The sequence below is a fragment of the Misgurnus anguillicaudatus genome, chromosome 10 (genome assembly GCF_027580225.2).
Source record: "Misgurnus anguillicaudatus chromosome 10, ASM2758022v2, whole genome shotgun sequence".
In the NCBI taxonomy this organism is placed as follows: domain Eukaryota; kingdom Metazoa; phylum Chordata; class Actinopteri; order Cypriniformes; family Cobitidae; genus Misgurnus; species Misgurnus anguillicaudatus.
The window spans coordinates 25099338-25124169 of NC_073346.2; the positions used below are offsets into that span (position 1 = coordinate 25099338).

The 24832-nt window shown below is 45.0% G+C and overlaps 1 protein-coding gene across 2 annotated transcripts in view; it reads left to right on the plus strand.

Annotated features, from left to right (window-relative positions):
* The window catches only part of sema6cb (semaphorin 6Cb), a 354388-nt gene that overhangs the window by 101445 nt on the left and 228111 nt on the right, over window positions 1-24832 (plus strand). Inside the window, exon 2 of one of the 2 annotated variants that reach the window (XM_073872208.1) lies at window positions 22296-22375. The exons of the other annotated variant lie outside the window; for it this stretch is intronic. The gene's annotated coding sequence lies outside the window, so the exon portion shown is untranslated. The remainder of the gene's footprint in view (window positions 1-22295; window positions 22376-24832) is intronic. 2 annotated transcript variants of the gene reach the window in all.

Sequence of the window (24832 nt, forward strand, 5' to 3'; positions counted from 1 at the left end):
ATTATGAATCAGTTATACATAATAACAAAACATTATGTCAGTCATATCAATCACTTTTGATATTTGCTGAAAAATAAATGTAGCCATTTAGCATAAATGGAACAATTCAACAAAACATATTTTATGGCAGGTTTAATTTCACACCCGAGAAAGAAATCTGCATTTTTGGTGTGAATACCAAATTTGTATATTATTAATGTGTAACATATGCTGTGTTGTTGTTAACAAAACCATGAGTTGAAATAACCCAGCAAAATTACGCAGTGCTCGAAAATAGTCCCCTGCTATTGAAAGTAACCAAGGGGACTATTTTCGGGCAGTGTGTAATATCACTACGCCTGCTGCAGCCATGTTACAGCAGCAAAGTCCTTGATTATTACACCAGAATGAGAGTATAGTTCCTAGCATATCTGCCTAGAAAATTGCAACTTTTAATTTTCTGTCGGTCTTTGTACACGATGTAACTACAGAAGAGTTTTAAATAGGAAAAACATTGAAACTCTTTGAAACTCTGGTTATTTTTTGCCAATGCTAATGGTCTAATCAGATTCAATGGATTGTGCTAAACTATGCTAAAAGTGCTTGCGCCAAACCCGAAGATCAGCTGAATGGATTCCAAAACAGTAAGAATCAAATGTTTAACTCTAGGGGAGCTGGAAAATGAGCATTTTTCAAAAAAAGTGGAATGTCCCTTTAATCCAACATGTGTTCTGTCCAATATTTACCCAGCATTGGGTTAAAAATAACCCAGCAGAATTTAAAGTGCATATGTATATATTCTTTTAAATAGTATCAGGAGGTTCTCTCTCATACAAATTGCCCTTTCCCCTAATTTTAAAATGCATTTGAACGTACACCCGATGTAAACAGTTTAAAAAAATAATACAGAATGCTTTTTTAAAGAGCACCAATGGTCCAATTCACAATTTTACATTTCCTTTGGTGTGTAGGTGTGTATTAGTACATGTTAACGATATGCAAAAGGAACAAAAACCCCAAAGTAAATCATGACGCGAGTTATCGTCTCCAGCGTAAATCTCTTACGCCGCATTCAGACAGCCAGCGATGTTATCGCTGTGTGTCGCTCGTCCCTTTCAATGAGGCGTTTCTAAATCTGCTTGTCATACACAAATGAGTACCATTCACGCCAATAACTGACGAGAGAAGGATGACGTGAACTCCACTACCTCTTTCTCATTGGTAGTCGCTCCCGAAATTCGCTCGACATTTGCATAAAGTTAAACTTTGCTAAACTTTCTCGCGTCGCTGGACACGCCCATACGGTCGCCAACAGTCACTTTCGCTCGTGCCGCCGGAAGTCGCCTGGTTTCCATTGAAATGAATGAGATCGCGTCGCTCTGCTACTGCTGGTCGCTGGCTGTCTGAATGGGGGTTTATCTTGGACTACAACAAACACACAGATTGTAGGCAAGTGTTTACTTCCTGGGATTGGTGATGTAGACAAGACCGACAATATCATAATTCCTCCCGCTTCGGGCTCACAGCCTGTAATCTTTCAAACATGGTAAGGAGCGTCACATTTCCGCCTGATATCAGGAGGTATTCAGACCAATTACAACGTACAGATTAGCTGGCCAATCACGGACACAGAGCTTTTCGAATCTGTGCGTTTTAGGAAGAGAGTGAAATCTGGAGCATTGAAAATGTATAGCCTAGTATGTGGAAAATAATGTGTTTTTTAACCACAAACCATACACAAAATATCATTGTTTTTAGCAATGAAATAGGTGCTCTTTAATAGTTTTATACATAATAAAAATGTTGTTATATAACCTCTTATTTACCCTTTTTTACTGTATCTTTTAAAAACAGTATGACATATAGTATGATCTGTAAAGTAAGCAGTATGCCGTATATCAGTGTTTCATTTTGAATACAGTGATAGACATCACAAGAAACAAGGGTTTTCCCCTTGTACATATATTATTGAGCATATCCCAAGTGAAAGCTTATTTCCAGGACATTCATGTGCATGATATGAATAGAACTAATGTGCTGTTTTACCGTGCAAGCGTGTGTTTTGTACTCAGTTTCATAACCACTTTCAGTGGGTGGATGTTTACGCGTTTTATTCAGTGCCAGTACTGTCTTCAAATGATGCTCACAGTACTCATCATATTTTACACCTGAGTGTCAGCAGCCAAACCCATGCTGTCCCCCCGCTGTAATGATTACACCCCTCCTGCTGATGTCATTCTGCTTGCATCTTTGCCTTGCATTTCCTTTTTACCTCATTTAATCTCCCGCTTTCTTTGTCTCCAGGAAACTGATGTTTTTTTTTTTGCCAGTTCTCGCTTTTTCTTGGTGTTCTCTTTATAGTGTCTCCAATATGCGGCTGGTGGTGGCGCCCTTGACTTTTGACCTTGAAAGAGATGCTGTGCAGTATTTTTTGTTAAATCAGCAGACATGTGTTCCGGTAAAAGGTCCTGCTGGAGCAAAGGCCGCCTGTAAGGTGAACAGAACTGTATTACGGCTCTGTGTGCAATCAAACAGCCATCCAATTTTCTGTTTATTTCTTCTCGGCTGGTTTATGGATTGTGGCAATGTGGAACAAATGGGAGTGTCACAATAACATCCTTTTTCAGAGGTTGTAAATAAAACATATTCAAATATTTAATGTATTTTGTCAAACATCAAGCCGTCAATGGCATGTGCAAAACCAACAGATGAATCAAAAGTATCAAATAAACAATTGTGATGATTATCATCTGTTCATCAAAGAATAAAAATCACAAACAAACATTAATCTTGGCCAGCCACAGTTACTGCCAAAAAAGTCTTTGGAAAGAGGCCTATATCTGTATCTGTATGGTATTTGTATTTTTTTTTACTTAAGGAGATTCATAAATGTTTCACATTTGCATACATGATGATGATAGATGATGTGCGTATGTGAAGTGAAGCTTCATGAAGTTTTTTTGCTTATGCTTTCTAATTTATATAGTCATATGAAATATTCAAGTTGATAATAAGTTGTTCACAGATGTATGTAGCCTGTAAAAACCCAGCTAAAGTCATTTTTTGTCATTTATAACCTATATATGTGAATATAACATTGATTTCTTAAGTACTGATTGAGTGAGGTCATGTCACAAATGGAAGTAAATGTGAAATCAATGAATGAAATCAAACTTTTATGCCCCTAATCTCGTAGTTAGATTGAGCCATTAGCCTAGATTTTATGTACAGGGTCACATATAATGTATGTTCTATATAAATGGTCTCCCACATGGTGCCCGCGGGCACCCGGTTACCCGCACAGAGTCTGTGAGTTGCCTGCCAAAAGCATATTTTATTAGCCTCCATTTTAATATTTATTTATTACATATTTTTATATTAGATTGGCTTCTTTAAAGGAATAGTCTACTCATTTTCAATATTAAAATATGTTATTACCTTAACTAAGAACTGTTGATACATCCCTCTATCATCTGTGTGCGTGCACGTAAGCGCTGGAGCGCGCTGCGACGCTTCGATAGCATTTAGCTTAGCCCCATTCATTCAATGGTACCATTTAGAGATAAAGTTAGAAGTGACCAAACACATCAACGTTTTTCCTATTTAAGACGTGTAGTTATACGAGCAAGTTTGGTGGTACAAAATAAAACGTAGCGCTTTTCTAAGCGTATTTAAAAGAGGAACTATATTTTATGGCGTAATAGCACTTTTGGGAGTACTTCGACTCGCCTGAAAAGTCCGCTCCCCTTCTCACTCTCATAATGGGAGAGGGAGGGTGTTACTGCGCCGAGTCGAAGTACTCCCAAAAGTGCTATTACGCCATAAAATATAGTTCCTCTTTTAAATCCGCTTAGAAAAGCGCTACGTTTATAAACTTGCTCGTATAACTACTCGTCTTAAATAGGAAAAACGTTGATGTGTTTGGTCACTTCTAACAATATATAAATGGTACCATTGAATGAATGGGGCTAAGCTAAATGCTATCGAAGCGTCGCAGCGCGCTCCAGCGCTTACGTGCACGCACACAGATGATAGAGGGATGTATCAACAGTTCTTAGTTAAGGTAATAACATATTTTAATATTGAAAATGAGTAGACTATTCCTTTAATATAAGTTAGCATTTTAAATGCTACACAATGTTGGCACCTATTTGATCAGGGTTTTCTTAAATTTTCAGGGTATTTAAACGAGTATTATGGGTGGCAGTCATTAACAATCTATCCCTGACAGATGATCCTTTTGTTTTATCTTAAACAGAATGAGCAATGCTTTAAGCTGACAAAACACTGCAGTCAAATCATGTATCACTTTATACACACAACCGCACACGTACTGCACTTCTCCCTATCACTACCGTCAAAGCTGTATGTCTCTTCATATTACATCTTTCCTTTATTTCCCTCCTCCGGTTCCATCTCTCATGGCTCTCATCTCACAGTTTATCCTCACGTCGGTTCGTATGGAGTGAAGCACGGTGATGCTGTTGCACTCTCCATACTCACTGCCACAAGCCTATCTTTTAATTAGAATACACTTTTTTACGATTCATTTCGTTCAATTTGTCCCATTAGTTTAGGCATTTAACTAGCTAGTCTTTGGAATGGTAATTTTATTTTCACTATTAAGAAGCTTATTAGAGCTCATAATAAATTAATGTAAATCTACTTGAGAGCGGAAGAGAGAGCGGCATTGTTTAATGCATAATGTGATGCGTGATGTTTGGATGGCAGGGCGGTTAATAAAGACTGCTGGAGAGTTCATGTCACAGGTGACGTATATTTGAACGACGGGCGGAACCCGGCTTCCACATTTTATTGGGACGACGGGCGGAATCCGGCTTCCACACTTCATTTCCGGGGTTTCCCCAAAGGCAAAATTAAGCCTGATCACGCTCAGGTGGGGCAAATTAATACAGCGGTTGCTAATAGGCTAACGAGGAGAAGAGTCAGGGTATAAAGACACCTTTGCAGACATTAAACAGGGTGTCGTTGGCATACGTTGTGTACGTTGTGTTGCTGCTTTGCAGACGGATCACGCTGGTCGGATCGCTCTCCTGGGGAAGAGAGTGAGAGGCAGTCAGCGAACGTAGGGGTATCGTGGAGTTTATGTAAGGAAGAGTGGACACAGAGCCGTCGAGAGCACCGTGAACAGAGGTTATTGGCAACTAAGCGTGAGTAGCCGCTGTGATACTTCTCTGCAAATGTCTTGTTTGAAAGATTACCCTGGTGTGTGTTCTTGTGTTTCGTGAGGTCCCTGGCCCCACTGGAGAGGAGAGCGTGGGTGAGCCGTGGTTGACCAGAAGCGTGGACGAAACACCGGCCGCCAGTAAACCAGTGGCCCTGTGGGAAAGAGGAAGTGCAGGTGAGCCAGGGAAGGGATAACCGACACGCTGGGCTTGTGAATACCACACATCTCTCCCTCCCTTGGGATCCAGCTGTTGCCCAACCGATCTCTCGAGGTCGTCGTGGTCAGGTGGCAAGGACGATTTAAAGAATTCACGTGACGTGGTATAAGAGTGCTGTGGGTGAGTTTCACTGATTGATGGTGTTTACGCTTGACTTGCTGTGCGTATGCTGTGCTTATAGCGTTCGAACTGCCCAGCCTCCGACGAGACGCGAGATGGTGACATCTGTTGCGGCCTGAATCCTATAGAGAGAGAGAGAAAATCAAGCTTTGCGCCCGGGGCGTGACCACGAGAGCTTCGCCTACTACCTACCTGAACCAGTGAAGCTCCGTGTGGGAACGAGGATCCCCCGGCACTGTGAGTAACGCAGCCTGTGCAATAACCTGTTCTGTGCTTATAGCACCAACCTACCTGAACCAGTGGAGCTCCGTGTGGGAACGAGGATCCCCCGGCTCTGTGAGTAACGCAGCCTGTGCAATAACCTGTTCTGTGCTTATAGCAACAACCTACCTGAACCAGTGGAGCTCCGTGTGGGAACGAGGATCCCCCGGCGCTGTGAGTAACCCAACCTGTGGAATAATCTGTTCTGTGCTTATAGCAGCAACCTACCTGACCCAGTGGAGCTCCGTGTGGGAACGAGGATCCCCCGGCACTGTGAGTAACGCAGCTTGTGCAATAACCTGTTCTGTGCTTATAGCAGCAACCTACCTGAATCAGTGGAGCTCCGTGTGGGAACGAGGATCCCCCGGCACTGTGAGTAACGCAGCCTGTGCAATAACCTGTTCTGTGCTTATAGCTACAACCTACCCGAACCAGTGGAGCTCCGTGTGGGAACGAGGATCCCCCGGCACTGTGAGTAACGCAGCCTGTGCAATAACCTGTTCTGTGCTTATAGCAACAACCTACCTGAACCAGTGGAGCTCCGTGTGGGAACGAGGATCCCCCGGCGCTGTGAGTAACCCAACCTGTGGAATAATCTGTTCTGTGCTATAGCAACAACTTACCTGAACCAGTGGAGCTCCGTGTGGGAACGAGGATCCCCCGGCACTGTGAGTAACACAACCTGTGGAATAATCTGTTCTGTGCTTATAGCAACAACCTACCTGAACCAGTGGAGCTCCGTGTGGGAACGAGGATCCCCCGGCACTGTGAGTAACGCAGCCTGTGTAATAACCTGTTCTGTGCTTATAGCAACCACCTACCTGAACTAGTGGAGTTCCGTGTGGGAACGAGGATCCCCCGGCACTGTGAGTAACGCAACCTGTGGACTAATCTGTTCTATGCTTGCAGCAACTACCTACCTGAACCAGTGAGGCCCTGTGTGGGAACGAGGATCCCCCAGGGCTGTGGACATCAGTGGAGGGTGTGCCCTGGTCTGTCTGTGTTCGATTCTGCCTCCAGGAGAAGCGGAGCGCGCCACGGGTTGTGGAGTCAGAGCCCCGGCCCCCAGTCTTTTCCCCAAGTGGCCCTGGAGGCAAAGAAGAGCCATTAGTTTTAAAGTTCCCTTTTTCCCTTCCCCCTTTTCCCTTTTAAATATTTAATAAAGTTTGTTTTAATTATAGTATACTCGTCTGTCTGGTCATTGGGGTGGTCTTGGGAAACTCCTCGAGGTGGAAGAGTTAAGAGGGGTGTGGCCCAGTAGTATATTCGGGTCCGCCCCCGGGGTCTGACAGATTTGGCGTAGTCGGCAGGGTTTCCACCTCGAGTTGAGCGACCAAGGTCCTCCAATGGCCGACGACGAGTTGCCCGAAGCCCCGCCCCGTGTTGTGCCCGAAAGGCCAGAAACCCCACCTCGTGTTGTGCCGGAAAGGCCGGAAACACCACCCCGTGTCATGCCCGTATTCCTGGGAAACCCCTGGGTGCAGAAGTATACTGGGGTCGAGTCCGAGGTTCATTTGACGGAGTGGAGAGCTCAAATCGAGTATCTGGCCGGCCTTCAAGGGCTGAGCGCCAGCCAACAACAGCAGTTTGTATTAAACTCACTAGGAGGAGAGGCCCGGCGAGAAGTACAGGCCGCCCCCGAAGCCGTTCGAGTCACCGCCCAGACCATCTTCCACTTCCTCACTGAGCAGTATGGTGACACCACCCCTGTGGCCGTCCTGAGGGCGCAGTTCTTTAATTGTAAGCAGGGCCCCCACCAGTCCATTCGAGCCTTCGCCCTGAAGCTGCGTGAGCAGTATACACGCCTACAGCGACGACGAGATCATGGGATTGGAGATGAGGAGACCCTGTTAAGGGACCAGTTCCTGTTAGGGCTACGAGAGGGCCCCCTACGACAAAATCTCCGAGTGCAGTTTAGACGAGACCCTGAGCTCACGTTTGAGGACCTGAAAAAGGAGGCCGTGGCCTTGGAAGGCGACCAAGCGGAAGCCAAGGAGGCCCCCGTATGTGCAGCAGTGAGTGGCCCGGCGGCAGCCTCGGAGGTATCAGACTGGAAACAAACGTTGAAGATGGAGCTCTTAAAGGACGTGCGAGATCAGATGGCCGAGCTAACCAAGGCCCTGGTAGGGGAACTGCGCCTAGGGCCGGGAAGGAGAGAAGAAGGGCCCGCCCCCCGAGAACGGACGTACTCTGAGCGAGGCCGGGATGGGATGAGGCGGCCCTGGCAGGCGAGTCGCCCTAGGTTTGAGTGGGACGAGCAAGGGAGGCCCATTTGTAATCGGTGTGGGACCGCCGGGCATGTGAGTAGGCAGTGCGGACCACGAAGAGCCTCCGAGGGGGGTTTTTAAGACGACCGGCCACAGTGGGTCATGTGGTCGGCGCCCCCCAAAGTGACCCCCATAGAAGAATGGAACCCAAGGACGGGATGGTTGGGCTTAGCCCAATAGTAGAGGCCCAGGTATGTGGCACCACGGTGCGCTGTCTCGTCGACACTGGTTCTCAAGTGACTTTGTTTTCAGAAAGCTTGTCCCATGAATTATTTGGAGCCCACCCCGCACACAAGGTTGAAGCGCCCTGGCTTACCCTGAAGGGGGCGAACGGCTTAGAGATCCCCTACATCGGCTATCGACTTACCGACTTTGAACTGTATGGGGTACGAGTCCCGCAGAAGGGGGTCATCATTGTACAGGACCATTGCCTTGGCCGGCATCGAGCCCTCCTGGGTATGAATGTCCTCTCGGAGTGTTGGGAGGAGCTATTTCGGGCTAGGCCCGTTCAGACAATACCGAGGGCCGAGCGGCCAGGCTGGGAACGAGTAGTGGCCGACTGCAGGCGAGTGCAGCTGGCTAAGAACCAAGATGGCCGAGAAGAGGTTGGTCGAGTAGCATGTCGATTCGCATTGTCGGTGCCAGCAGAAAGTGAAGCCATAGTGTGGGCCAGGGTGCCACAACAGCGTCGAGGCTCTGAGAGCTGGGTGTTGGTGGAACCGCATGAAGACTGCACACAGGTGAGGGTGGCCCGAGGACTGACGGTAGTACGACGAGGCCGAGTGCCAGTGAAGGTCTGCAATGAAAATCCCTACCCAATACACTTACACAAGCACCAGCGGCTGGTGACGGTGACGTCGGTCGAGGGACATCAGGTGCGGGACAAGGAAGATGTGAGTTTCCGGCGAGTGCACCCTGCAGTAGTTGAGGTAGCACTAACGCAAACCGTAGGAGCATCTAGGACGAGGGAGAACAAGGTACCGGCCCACTTGACAGGGGACTCCTTACGAGGAGAGGACCTGGAGCAGGAACAAGTGGAAGAGCTACAGAAGCTACTGAAGAAATGGCAACACGTGTTTGCCACCCACGATGAAGACTATGGTTGCACGACGGTAATACGACATAGTATCCCTACGGGAGAAGCTGCACCAAGTCGGGAGCGGTACCGACCAATACCCCCCACCCTATATACTGAAGTGAGGACCCTTTTACAAGGTATGTTGGAGCAGGGGATCGTGAGAGAGAGTAGTAGCCCATGGGCGGCACCGATAGTGCTTGTCCAGAAGAAGACCGGGGCCTGGAGGTTCTGTGTGGACTATAGGAAGTTGAACAGCTTGACCAAGAAAGATGCCTTTCCCTTACCTCGTATTGAGGACTCCCTGACAAGTTTGACCAAGTCGGCCTGGTATTCCACCTTGGATTTGGCCAGCGGGTACTGGCAGGTACCGGTTGAGGAACGGGACCGAGAGAAGACCGCATTTACTACGCCATTTGGTCTTTTTGAGTGGGACCGGATGCCCTTCGGTCTTTGCAACGCCCCCGCCACCTTCCAGAGACTGATGCAACGATGTTTGGGAGGTCAGTTATTAGAATCTGTGCTGGTATACCTTGATGACGTGATTGTGTATTCCCCAGACTTCGAGACTCATTTGCAGCACCTGGAAAAGGTATTCCGAGAGATGGAGAGGTATGGGTTAAAGTTGCAACCGGAGAAGTGCCATCTGCTGCGCCGTAAGGTGCAGTTCCTGGGACACGTGGTGAGCGCAGCTGGTGTGGCCGTTGATCCCGGGAAGGTATCGGCAGTTCGGGACTGGGAGGTCCCCAGGACTGTAAGGCAAGTGAGATCATTCTTAGGCTTTGTCGGCTACTACCGACGATTTATTAAAGGGTTCTCTAAGATCGCCAAACCCTTGAACCAGCTACTGGTCGGGACGGGACGACCAAGGGGACGAGGATCCCCCACGGTGGGATGGACCCCAGGATGTGAGACGGCCTTTAGGGTCCTGAAACAAGAACTTTTACAAGCCCCGATTTTGGCGTATGCTGACTTCTCTCAACCCTTCCTTCTCTATACAGATGCCAGTAATCTGGGCCTGGGAGCGGTGCTTGCACAGAAACAAGATGGAGTGGAACGGGTGATCGCCTATGCCAGCCGGAGCCTCCATCCCGCTGAACGAAACGATGCAAATTACAGTTCTTTCAAGCTCGAACTGCTGGCGCTGAAGTGGGCCTTGAGCGAGAAATTCAAGGATTACCTCTGGGGAGCCAAGGTAACCGTGGTCACCGATAACAACCCTCTGGTACATTTGCAGACAGCCCGGTTGGGAGCAGTAGAGCAGCGATGGGTGGCCCAGCTAGCCAATTACAACTACCAGCTGCAGTACCGCCCGGGGCGGGAGCACACCAACGCCGACGCCCTCTCCCGGTTGCCAGCTAGGGCCGATTCGAGGGGCCCGGCCCCATTTGAGGGAGAACAAGGAGAGGAAGGACTGATGGTCGGCGTAGTGGAGGCACCTGGGAGCCAACGGGAGGCAGCACCTGTAAGTTGGGGATGGGACCCCCAGCGTTGGAAGGCTAGACAGCAGGAGGATCGAGAGCTACGGAATCTGGGCGAGTGGCTTCGGCAGGCCCGGCGACCGACCCCCGCCGAGAGACAAGCCCAGACAGAGGTGGGTCGAAAAATACTGGGACAATGGGAGAAATTGAAGTTGCGTGAAGGTGTATTGTGTAGGGCCATACGGGACCCGGGGACCGACGAGGAGGTTAGCCAGATTGTGGTACCGGCCAGCCAAGTTCGGGCACTGTTAGAGGCCTACCATGACCAGATGGGACACCAGGGGCAGGAACGCACCATGTCGTTGCTACGCCGACACTTCTATTGGCCAGGAATGGAGATTTCCGTGAGTACGTTCATTCAAGCATGTCCCCGATGTACTCTGTTTAAACCCCGGCAGGAACCCCGAGCACCGATGGTTCCAATCCTCGCAAAGGCCCCCCTCCATATTGTGGCGATGGACTATCTGACCCTGAGTCGTCCCAAGGACCGGTACCAGAACATCTTAGTGGTGACGGACTTGTTCACCAAATACGCCTGGGCTATTCCCACCCTCGACCAGACAGCAAGTACCACCGCCACAGCATTATGGAGGGCAGTGTTCCAGCCATTTGGGTGCCCTGAGTTCCTGCACTCAGATCAGGGCCCGAACTTCGAGTCCCGCATCATCCGAGAGCTATGCCAACTGTACGGTTGTGTAAAGACCCATACGACCTCGTACCATCCCCAAGGAAACGGAGGATGTGAGCGCTTCAATCAGACCCTGTTGAGTCTGCTGGGCACTCTGGACCAGAGACGCCAGGATGATTGGGTGAGTGCTTTGCCGAATTTATTACAAGCTTATAATAACAGTGTGCACAGTACAACGGGGTATGCCCCCACGTACTTAATGTTTGGAAGACACATCCGCTTGCCCACAGATCTCCTATTGGGAGCAGCGGGAGGTGAGAGAGAAGGGAACATGACCGAGTGGGTGGGACGGCACCACCATCGTCTCCACTTTGCCTACGAGCAGGTCAATAAGAAGATCCAGGCAGCCGGGGAGAAGAACAAGAGGTTGTATGATAAAACGGCGCGGGATGCTCCCCTGCTCCCTGGAGAAAGGGTACTAGTCCGGGACAATCGGCGTCTAGGTGGAGGCAAGCTGAGTGATCGGTGGGAGGCGAGGCCGTACATTGTGCAACGGCAGCAGAGACCGGGACAGCCGGTCTACACGATCCGGCCCGAAGGGAAGCCTGGGCCGGATCGGGTGGTCCATCGAAATATGATCCGCCCTTGTCCAAATTATCCCCCACTAGCTACAGAGGTGGCTCCTAAGGAGCCGGAGGCTGTAACCCCCTGGTATGGAGGGTGGGTCATCTTTCCAAGAGGCCCGGCGGAGGGGCTGGCCCGAGTGGCCCCAAGGGAGCCTGAGAACTTACCTGTCGTAGTGGGTCCAGTGAACGATGTAGCCCCAGAGGCTCCAGGAGAGCCGGATAACTTACCTGCTGAAGGAGCCCCAGAGGCTCCAGGAGAGCTGGATGACTTACCTGCCGAAGAAGCCCCAGGGCCCCTACCACAGCGCCCCCAGCGTGAGACCCGGGGGCGGCCGCCCATCCGGTATGGAGAGTGGGTTACTGGAAGCGGTTCTAGGGACTAGAACCATTTCGGCGGGGGAGGATGTCACAGGTGACGTATATTTGAACGACGGGCGGAACCCGGCTTCCACATTTTATTGGGACGACGGGCGGAATCCGGCTTCCACACTTCATTTCCGGGGTTTCCCCAAAGGCAAAATTAAGCCTGATCACGCTCAGGTGGGGCAAATTAATACAGCGGTTGCTAATAGGCTAACGAGGAGAAGAGTCAGGGTATAAAGACACCTTTGCAGACATTAAACAGGGTGTCGTTGGCATACGTTGTGTACGTTGTGTTGCTGCTTTGCAGACGGATCACGCTGGTCGGATCGCTCTCCTGGGGAAGAGAGTGAGAGGCAGTCAGCGAACGTAGGGGTATCGTGGAGTTTATGTAAGGAAGAGTGGACACAGAGCCGTCGAGAGCACCGTGAACAGAGGTTATTGGCAACTAAGCGTGAGTAGCCGCTGTGATACTTCTCTGCAAATGTCTTGTTTGAAAGATTACCCTGGTGTGTGTTCTTGTGTTTCGTGAGGTCCCTGGCCCCACTGGAGAGGAGAGCGTGGGTGAGCCGTGGTTGACCAGAAGCGTGGACGAAACACCGGCCGCCAGTAAACCAGTGGCCCTGTGGGAAAGAGGAAGTGCAGGTGAGCCAGGGAAGGGATAACCGACACGCTGGGCTTGTGAATACCACACATCTCTCCCTCCCTTGGGATCCAGCTGTTGCCCAACCGATCTCTCGAGGTCGTCGTGGTCAGGTGGCAAGGACGATTTAAAGAATTCACGTGACGTGGTATAAGAGTGCTGTGGGTGAGTTTCACTGATTGATGGTGTTTACGCTTGACTTGCTGTGCGTATGCTGTGCTTATAGCGTTCGAACTGCCCAGCCTCCGACGAGACGCGAGATGGTGACATCTGTTGCGGCCTGAATCCTATAGAGAGAGAGAGAAAATCAAGCTTTGCGCCCGGGGCGTGACCACGAGAGCTTCGCCTACTACCTACCTGAACCAGTGAAGCTCCGTGTGGGAACGAGGATCCCCCGGCACTGTGAGTAACGCAGCCTGTGCAATAACCTGTTCTGTGCTTATAGCAGCAACCTACCTGAACCAGTGGAGCTCCGTGTGGGAACGAGGATCCCCCGGCACTGTGAGTAACGCAGCCTGTGCAATAACCTGTTCTGTGCTTATAGCAACAACCTACCTGAACCAGTGGAGCTCCGTGTGGGAACGAGGATCCCCCGGCGCTGTGAGTAACCCAACCTGTGGAATAATCTGTTCTGTGCTTATAGCAGCAACCTACCTGAACCAGTGGAGCTCCGTGTGGGAACGAGGATCCCCCGGCACTGTGAGTAACGCAGCTTGTGCAATAACCTGTTCTGTGCTTATAGCAGCAACCTACCTGAATCAGTGGAGCTCCGTGTGGGAACGAGGATCCCCCGGCACTGTGAGTAACGCAGCCTGTGCAATAACCTGTTCTGTGCTTATAGCTACAACCTACCCGAACCAGTGGAGCTCCGTGTGGGAACGAGGATCCCCCGGCACTGTGAGTAACGCAGCCTGTGCAATAACCTGTTCTGTGCTTATAGCAACAACCTACCTGAACCAGTGGAGCTCCGTGTGGGAACGAGGATCCCCCGGCGCTGTGAGTAACCCAACCTGTGGAATAATCTGTTCTGTGCTATAGCAACAACTTACCTGAACCAGTGGAGCTCCGTGTGGGAACGAGGATCCCCCGGCACTGTGAGTAACACAACCTGTGGAATAATCTGTTCTGTGCTTATAGCAACAACCTACCTGAACCAGTGGAGCTCCGTGTGGGAACGAGGATCCCCCGGCACTGTGAGTAACGCAGCCTGTGTAATAACCTGTTCTGTGCTTATAGCAACCACCTACCTGAACTAGTGGAGTTCTGTGTGGGAACGAGGATCCCCCGGCACTGTGAGTAACGCAACCTGTGGACTAATCTGTTCTATGCTTGCAGCAACTACCTACCTGAACCAGTGAGGCCCTGTGTGGGAACGAGGATCCCCCAGGGCTGTGGACATCAGTGGAGGGTGTGCCCTGGTCTGTCTGTGTTCGATTCTGCCTCCAGGAGAAGCGGAGCGCGCCACGGGTTGTGGAGTCAGAGCCCCGGCCCCCAGTCTTTTCCCCAAGTGGCCCTGGAGGCAAAGAAGAGCCATTAGTTTTAAAGTTCCCTTTTTCCCTTCCCCCTTTTCCCTTTTAAATATTTAATAAAGTTTGTTTTAATTATAGTATACTCGTCTGTCTGGTCATTGGGGTGGTCTTGGGAAACTCCTCGAGGTGGAAGAGTTAAGAGGGGTGTGGCCCAGTAGTATATTCGGGTCCGCCCCCGGGGTCTGACATTCACATGTCAAAAATCATTACTGTGCTTCAGTGTTTCATTTTGAAAAACACTTTATGGGCATATGGAGTCTTTGTGTCTGGTATCATTTTTTGTTATTCATTTTGGTTCTTGAAACTTTTCATTAAAACTAAGCTATATATTTTTATAAAAATTAATTGATCTTGTAAAGGCAGTACAACAAAAACAAAATGGCTACTGTATTTCTGATATGCAAAATCTGGTTATTTTGTCCACACTGTACAGTTTTCTTATACATTTTTTTTCCTAAAGATGTTTTCTTGAAATTTGAATATTAGTGTGCATCTAAGCTGTACAATTATAACTGATTTTCACCACTTTATTCATTACATTACATTTATACTAGTATTTGACACATAATTGAGTTTCACACACCAGTGTCATTATAACAGATTAACAAAAGCCACACACAAAAATTGCTGAGTTATTTTTTTAACCCATAATGGGTAAATATTGGACAGAACACATCGAAATGACCCCATGCTGGAAAACAACCCAGCATTGGTGTGTGTTCTGTCCAATATTTACCCATTATGGGTCAAAAATATACCTGCCATTTTTAGAGTGCACATACTTTATCTTTATAGATCATCAAAACACATCTTACAAATCTTTCCATCTTGAAAGTGTGTTCCGAATTCCATCCATAGCCTGGATTTACCAATGTACTATCCTGTTATCCTTGTGGATCAACAAAAGGGACTGATCTTTCATTATTTTCAGGCCAAAGACTCAGCCAATCATTTCATACATGTGACCCTGGACCACAAAACCAATCATAGGTAGCACGGGTATATTTATAGCCATAGCCAGGGTTCCCACGGGTCCTTGAAATCCTTGAAAGTTTGTGAATCTGGGGGAAAAAATTCAAAGTCCTGGGAAATTGTAAAAAATATACATACATAGATACAGGTCATTGAAAGTGCTTGAAACTATTTTATGCAAGAAGTTTTCTGGGAAAAAATCCATATTATTCCCTGTGTTGTGTAGGATAATATCATAAAAGTTCTAGACTTTTTAAGCACACGTGCTATACTGTTAAACCGCTTAAAATGCTTATATCTTATGTATGGGAATGTTGATTCATACCAAAATGCTTTTTTTGCATAATAGACAAATGAAAACGTCTCGGGTTACGTATGTACTGTTGTTCCCTGAGAAGGGAACAAGACGCTCCGTCTCCCTTGCCATACTTCCTGCATCCCTGTAACGCCGTCTTTGGCAATATTTCAGATAGCAATATACTTCCTGGCTCCTGCATCACTCTGTCTTTGTTGTTAAGCCTCACCATTGGTTGAATTTGATATACATATTCAGACGCACTTACCCTAGGAGGGGTCCCCAAAGTGTCACCTCATAAGGGAACTGTAACAATGTATCTTTAAAGGTAACACAATGTAACCTTGCTCTCACTTGAAATGTGTCCCCACATTTAGTCTTTGAATTTGAGGGAATTTGACCTGGAAAGTCCTTGAAAGGTCCTTGAATTTGAAGTTCGCTAAGGTGTGGAAACCCTGAATAGCCAACAATACATTGTATGGGTCAAAATTAAAGTACAATAAAAAATAAATGTAAACTGCTATAAAAAAAATTATATTTTCACCTCCAGACACTTCCTTAAAAAACATTAAAGTGTCTTCTTTAAAACAAGACCAAAATTAGGTTTCTAGACCAGAAAAATGCGCCAGTTAAAGGGATAAATATATCAAAAATGTATTTATTATTAGTATTAAGTGTTGCTAAGGACTTTTTAAAAGTTATGTTATTCAGCCATATTTGCCTTTATTAGATATGATAGGAGAGGACATGAAAGCATAGGGTGGAGAGAGGGGTACGAGTTCGGCAAAGGACCCGAACTCGGGTTGCCGAAAGTGCGTATGCACAATATGTCGAAGCACTGCCCTCTAAACCTTTTCAGCGTGCGGCCCCCCTTATGTATGGTGCATTCATTCGCGGCCCCCCAAAGAAAATTTGTGACAAAAAAACATTAAATTATACAAAAAAGTAGTGCTTTTGGTTAGTAGCCTATTTTTTTTAGGTTTAATTACACAGAATTCATGATAAATTAATGTATTTCATAAAATTGGTGCCCCCTGGCACCATCTCGCGGCCCCCAGTTTGAAAACCACTGCTCTACACCATCAGCGCCAACTGCCAAGGACTTTTTGACAACTATTTTGACAACTTTTAAGGTGATTTTCAAAATAGTTTTTGAACCCACAGATTTTCAAATAGTTGTACCTCACCCAAATCCTAACAAAAACTTTTTTCCAGCCTTCAGATGTTGTATAAATTTCTATTTCAAAACATTGACCTTAACTAGTTTTGTGATTCAGGGTCACATATGGAGATTACTTCAAGCTATGTATCAAGAGTGGGGTTTGACTTGGGTCTTAAAATGTTGTCAATCACTTTCTTTTCTAGTTTTTTAGTCTTACCACCAATGTATATTCATAGTCATGGGCAGCAGTCTTGTTATTGCAGTGTTGACACTTTAGTGCACCAAAAGTGTATGTTGTGCTAATCGTGATGTTGTGTTGCTCCATGTTTTGAACATTTTGAAAATAGTTGTTTGCTCACGATATTACAAAACCGTAAAAACCAGGTGATCAAGAAATGTTTGACCTCTTCTGTGTCAAGGGTGACATTGCTATGTAGTGCGAAAGCAAGAAAATGACTTTATTTAACTTCTGTAGCAAGGCTGTCATACAGAGAAATCTTCACACTTTGTTTTGAATCTAAAGTAACATATAGGATCATAATTGCAGTGCAAGGGTTGCAGTTATTATTTTTCCCTTCATAGAATACCCTGCATATGTTGTGGCATGCTGTAAACATTGATTTTATAAAATTATACAGCTGTCAGTGAACTCAATGTCCCATTGTTTACGAAGAATAATGTCTGAAACATTGAAAACTTGCGTGGGACCTGAGACGCTAATATATTCTGCTGTCAACTGACATAATATAACAGCCTGTTTGAGTAATCTAACCCAAAGCTGCTCTCAGATCAGGACAAGCGGCTCTGCCGAAAGTACAATTTATGAAATTTGCTGAACAGAGTTTTTTAGTTTCTCATTTGCATCAGGTGTTATTGCTTGAAAAGATGAACAAATCGAAAGTGCAGATGAAAAATGGCCGGTCCTCGATAAGACAGAGTTTGTTTCCAATGGAGCATGAAGCTAATCTACGGCTCTTCTTCTTTCACCATTACCCATAATGCAAAAGAGACCGAACGCATTTAAATAAAAACATGGACTGATGGCTTCTGACGCTTTCTGCTCATTTTCTGCTCACATCAGAAGTGTGAGACGATTGAATAAACTAGCTATTAATCCACAACGTCTTGAAAGCAAAGTTTCTGTGTGGTGTTTCACTCACTTCAAAATCTACTGTATAAAAGCAGTCATCCAATTCTGCAACAATTCGCAAATAGATGGGTTGCTTTATTGATTTAATGAAAGGTTACTTTTGTGAGTGACATTTTCACTGTTTGCTTTATGCCGTGAAGAGGCCTGAATGCCGGTAATATGTCACATTTCTGTCTCACGTTGTTGGGTGGGTGTACACGTATTGATATAAATGAGAATGTCAAGTGGTGAATAATCTTTTTTTATGACTGAAAACCAAAAGAATTGCAGGAAACTAAAAGTGACAAAAGTGATTATTATAATCACACTGGGGTTAACTGAATAGATCGAGTGAAAAATGAAGTTATCAGAGGCGACTTGGTATTTTCACCAAAATCCATTAACGTGTAATATTTATTTAATCTTTTGTTGAGTGTAAAGGAGGGAAGTTAATCAAACCCCTTTTGAGTGTCCAATTAGACCAAACCAACAACCTCTGATTTTTCCTGATTAATGTTAATCGCAAAATCAGAAACCTAATCAAATTCAACATTCACCGACAGTCATTGTACAGATCATTACCAATCCCCTCGACTTTGTCTCAGGTCATTTGAGCCTCAAATTAGACTCCTTAGATCAGCGACTTTGGGTAATGACATTAGTCAATCCGAGGTGGGTGCCAGATCGGCGGACCTGTGCGAAATGTTAAATGTACAGCAGACGTTTTTGGCCCTCCCCCCGGGCTCGTGCCAAACGCAATAAGGATGCCGAGAGCGAAAACGCTGGCAGGAACTCTCCTCCTGAAAAAGAAACATCCATCACGCTTGTTTGTCTTTCAACTCGGCCGTGTTGGCAGACACGAACAAAACCCTTCACCGATTGTGAAACAACAGCAACAATCTCTGAGTTACTTTCTAGAGTCATTGACAAATCACTGGCCCAAAAACTGCCCCCCTTCTCCGGCTTCTCCGGAGAAACTTTTTTTCAACACATTTCTACTCTCTCACCCTCCCTGGAGGTCAGGAGGTTGTCTGGCTGACAGGGATTGGTGGGGGGAGATTTTGCTCAATGGGACCCGGACACATGATAGACAGCACATGACTTTAGACTCCTCTGATTGACAGAAAGAGAGTGAGAGAGGGAGAGAGAGAGGCTCACACACACCCACGCAGACAGACAAAAACAAAGACAATAGAAGTGTATGGAAAGAGACAGGCCGGGAGAGAGAGCAGGAACGGATGTGTGTGTGTGTTTTGGGCACACATTCAGTAGGTGAGGAGGACTTGTCAACAACAGATGTGTCTGCAGCACACAATGGCTGGGTGCAGCTGAAGGCTGATGTTGGTAGAGTGATTGTGCTCCTACAGGGGGCGCCTGTGTGCACTGGGACAGGAAATAAGGGGGTCTTAAGAGATGCATTCTGATATGTAGCTGGGATAATGATATTAGATCATAATATTAAAACATATTCGATGTTATATATACATTAGGAATTAATTACATTATCAGGTTATGTTTATTTTTTTTCATTTTTAATATATTTGTTATAATAAAAGTTTTTTATTAGTGTCAATCCTATAATTTGTTACTATAATCAAATTATGTGATATTTATACTGTATGTTGTTGTGCATTTTATACACTTACCTAAAGGATTATTAGGAACACCTGTACAATTTCTCATTGATGCAATTATGTAATCACATGGCAGTTGCTTCAATGCATTAAGGGGTGTGGTCCTGGTCAAGACAATCTCCTGAACTCCAAACTGAATGTCAGAATGGGAAAGAAAGGTGATTTAAGCAATTTTGAGCGTGGCATGGTTGTTGGTGCCAGACGGGCCAGTCTGAGTATTTCACAATCTGCTCAGTTACTGGGATTTTCACGCACAACCATTTCTAGGGTTTACAAAGAATGGTGTGAAAAGGGAAAACATCCAGTATGCGGCGAAAATGCCTTGTTGATGCTTGAGGTCAGAGGAGAATGGGCTTACTGATTGAAGCTAATAGAAGAGGAACTTTGACTGAAATAACCACTCGTTACAACCGAGGTATGCAACAAAGCATTTGTGAAGCCACAACACGCACAACCTTGAGGCGGATGGGCTACAACAGCAGAAGACCCCACCGGGTACCACTCATCTCCACTACAAAATAGGAAAAAGAGGCTACAATTTGCACGAGCTCACCAAAAATGGACAGTTGAAGACTGGAAAAATGTTGCCTGGTCTTATTAGTCTCGATTTCTGTTGAGACATTCAGATGGTAGAGTCAGAATTTGGCATACACAGAACGAGAACATGGATCCATCATGCCTTGTTACTACTGTGCAGGCTGGTGGTGTAATGGTGTGGGGGATGTTTTCTTGGCACACTTTAGGCCCCTTAGTGCCAATTGAGCATCATTTAAATGCCACGACCTACCTGAGCATTGTTTCTGACCATGTCCATCCCTTTATGACCACCATGTACCAATCCTCCGATGGCTACTTCCAGCAGGATAATGTCACAAAGCTCAAATTATTTCAAATTAGTTTCTTGAACATGACAATGAGTTCACTGTACTAAAATGGCCCCCATAGTCACCAGATCTCAACCCGATAGAGCATCTTTGGGATGTGGTGGAACGGCAGCTTCGTGCCCTGGATGTGCATCCATCAACTGCAAGATGCTATCCTATCAACATGGGCCAACCTTTCTAAAAAATGCCTTCAGCACCTTGTTGAATCAATGCCACATAGAATTAAGGCAGTTCTGAAGATGAAAGGGGGGCAAACACAGTATTAGTATGGTGTTCCTAATAATTCTTTAGGTGAGTGTATGTCAATTCAGATTAATTTCATATTAAAAAATTTAAGACATTCTCAATTCAGTCCTGAATAGTTCACCTATTATCTGTAAGAAGCTGGGTTTCGGGATATTTTGCCTTAGTGAGATTATCTGTAAATGCTCTGACCGAATATTAATCTTAAACTAACCCCAACCCACTCGCTTTCGGCCCCCGCCCACTTCCCCCACGATTCCCGTTTTTACTCATCTAATGACATGTAATAGGGATTTGTTTCAGGCTTTTGCACTCCATTCACAAAAGCTGAAATCTTCTGGGTTCAAGCCACTGTGACAACCAGTAAGGCGTCATTTTCTGTCATTATTAGATTAGCACTTGTAACGTTGGAAGAATAAATTGGAGCATCTCCCGACAAACGCTATAGCTGCGGGGGTCTAATGTGAATCTTCGCTGTTTGTTTTCCTGATGCACAGCAGATGGAAAAGCCAGAAAGCCGGAGGTGTGACGTTTTTAGCAGAACTGTGATCATCATTAGTATCTTGATGAAAAACTTTGCCTTCAGCATAGCATTTAAGATTTCAAGGTGACCTCAAATTAGACTTCATAGGCGAAAGGGTTAGCCGAAAACAGGATAAACCAGACTGGAACAGGATAGGAATTCAAAAATTCCATCTCTGTACATAAATAGTACATAGGATCTTTTTAAAGGGTACTGCTCAAGTGACAGCTAAGGGGCATTTTTATGTAAATTCACATTGTAAAATGTTTAGATAAACAAAGATAAAGGTTATTTTTTCAAAAAAATGATGTAGTACACAATAACATTTGGCAATTGATTTGGACCTGAGCTGAGCAGCACAACACCCTTCAACACTTCTTTTCACCTTCAGTGCAGGTCTGGCCAGGAATAGCCGACAGGGTTGGTTGATTGACTTTCTCTGTGAAGGGTAATTGATTGGCGGGTATTTCGTGGAGAGTAGGGGCCCTGATAAAGTGAGACAGGAACCGTGCCTGAACAGCCAAGTGATTTGTCCTGTCCATATATGTCCCTGTCTCACTTCATTACCGTACGACTCTTACCTCACCCACTCCACAGCACAGCACGGGGGTATTTGTTACGTCCTGCTGCACTTATTGCTTTCTTTCTTGATTAAAAACTACCCACTTCACTTCTTTCAGCCTTTTCCATCCCAGGTCGAGGCGAACATCTAGAGGGGGAATAGCCACAGAGGAACCTGTGGATAAATATTTATTTAATAGCCGCCCAGCAGTCTCTTGTACCGTAGGTCACCGCTGAGATGGGCAGAGGGGGGAACAAAACCTTTATGAGGCAATTAGACAAAACCGACTCATAAATCACATGCCGACCAGCGAGCTGCCACATACCAATGAGGGGTCATTGAGGTAATGACATAGTCTGAGAAAATTTCCCAGCGTGAGAAAAATCACATAGAATTACATTTACTGATTTACTGTGTTATTTTAGGAAATAACAAGAGCTCTTTGCAGAAATGTGCTTCGGGGAAATTAAAATGGCTTGGTTTTACATTATTTAAAATTATTCTTTATTCATTTCAGACAGAGAAACTGCTTTAATGGTTCCAGTCTGCAGCTATTCCATCTAGATATACCAGGTCTGAAGAACATCAGAACAGAAGGTTTGTTATGATTTAAAAAGATTTATTGTTACTGTCGTACAGCAGATATAGACTTCAGCTGTTAACTAACGAGAAATGATGAGTGTGGTTGAATTTTTATCAGATAGAATTGAAAACAGCTTTGGAAATGATGCATGTCACAATGTATCAAAATGGTGAGAATGATGAGAGAATACATGCCTATTTTTAAATAGCTTTCAATGGATAAATAAGCATTTTGGAAACAGAATGATGTTTTGCAGAATCTATACCATATCGGGGTTTACTGCACCATGCTAACCAGCCAAGCCTTATCCCATTTGGTTTTAATTATTGGATATCTGACTAAGTTTTTTATGTCTGATATAAATGAACAGATCTGAAATTCTTGACTCTTAGCTTACTACGTGCTGTCTTCGCAGAAAGCCTTTATTTTTGGAAGGTGTTCAACTGACCTTTTTCCAGGTGATGAAATTGCTCCATGTTTAAAGAGAACCTATTTAATTGCTAAAAAAAATGTTATTTTGTATATTTAGTATAATACAATGTGTTTGCGTGGTTTATGGTTGAAAAAAACACATTATTTTTGACATACTGTATATAGTCTTCCTGAAACGTACAGATTTGAAAAGCTCTGTGTCCCTTATTGGCCAGCTAATCTGTACGTTGTGATTGGCCTGAATACCCCTGCCATCAGCCAGAAATGTTACGCGCTCCTTACCATGTTTACAAGATTTGCGCACGATGCGAAGTTAATAGGAGTTAACTTACAGGGTGTGCCTCCAAAACGGGAGGAATTATGATAATGTCGGTCTTCTCTACATCCCCAATCCCAGGAAGTAAACTGTTGCCTACAATCAAAGTGTTTGTTGTAGTCCAAGAAAAGAGATTTACGCTGGAGACAATAACTCGCATCGTTTACTTTGGTGTATGTACCTTTTGCATATCGTTAACAAGTACCAGTGATGCGCGGGTTGATTCAAAATGAGTGGGTTTCTGGTTATAATATTTTTTTTGTGGTCTGAGTTGAGGGCGAGTTAGTTGAAAACGTTGGTCGGGTTGTTTATACAATCGAACAAGAGGTATATCAAAATCAGTCATAAGTCGCGTGGGTATACTTGTTGCACTACACTTTTTATTGTATATATGCAGTACAGTGAGTTACTGTAACTGCCCCATTACAGTACCATAACTGTACATGTTTTTTACAGTATGATGCCTTTACCGCAGTTCCATTTTACAGTATAATACCCTTACTGTAACCTAGTTTAAAAAATATATATTGCCTGTGTCGTAGGTCCATAACACTACCACAGTGCTACAGAGTTACTTGATGAAAGTTACTTGCTACACTCCCCAAGTAGCCTCTTCTGTCACTCTCCCGACACTCCGAGGAGTAAAATCTTGGAATCACTCGTATTTTAAAGTCTTGAGGTCAAATTCAAATCTGACGGTCAAGCATTTATCCATAATCCCTTTCTTGTTTCTATCTACAATTCTCAATAAATTATTTACACTGCTGAAAAACAATTCACATTGCGAAATTTGCTTCAATGCTAAAAGCATAACAAATAAAATGTATTTCATTTCATAGATATATATTTTTTATATGCTTTTATAACACTGTTTTATTCAACTACAGTAGCACTACTGCTGTTGTTTTACACTAGTCTACCGCAAATTCAAAACATACAGTAAATCACTGTAAATTAAATGTTAATACCCATAATGCAATGCATATTACAGTAATGAACTGGAAAAGAAAATGATGGTATTTTACTGGGCATTTTGTGGTAAGTAAGTGTAGAAATTACAGTTAAATCTAACAGTGTAGCAACAATACATTGTAAAGGTCAAAATTATAGTTTTTTATGCCAAAACTCATTAGGATATTAGGTAAAGATATTTTGTAAATTTCCTACTAGAAATATATACAAAAAATCATTACTATAATTACTAATATGTGTTGCTAAGAACTTTATTTGGACAACTTCAAAGGCGATTTTCTCAATATAAAAAGTTTTGTACCCTGAGATGCAGTAGAGGCGGCGAATGACGCGGAAGGTGACGTGATTACAGGAAGCCAGCGGAGTCGCAGAAGCCTCTCCCATGACACGAATTTCCACGTGAATGTCTCGAATTACTAGAATTTCACACGCAAATTAATCGAGTAAACTCAAATGTTCAAGCGTCTATCGCACTTGGTGTGAATGCACAATTAGATTCCAGATTTTCAAATAGTTGTATAGATATCCTAACAAACCATACATCAATGGAAAGCTTATATATTAAGCTTTGATAAATCTCAAATTTTCAAAAACTGACCCTTATGACTGATTTTGTGGTCCAGGGTCACATGTGTCTCTTAGTATTTAATACTTTTGCCTTTTAAGTTATGCTCAGATTGGTTCAGTATGGTTGATGTCTATATCTTACTCCTTGCCGTGAGAGCTATCTGCAGACACAAATCACTCAAAG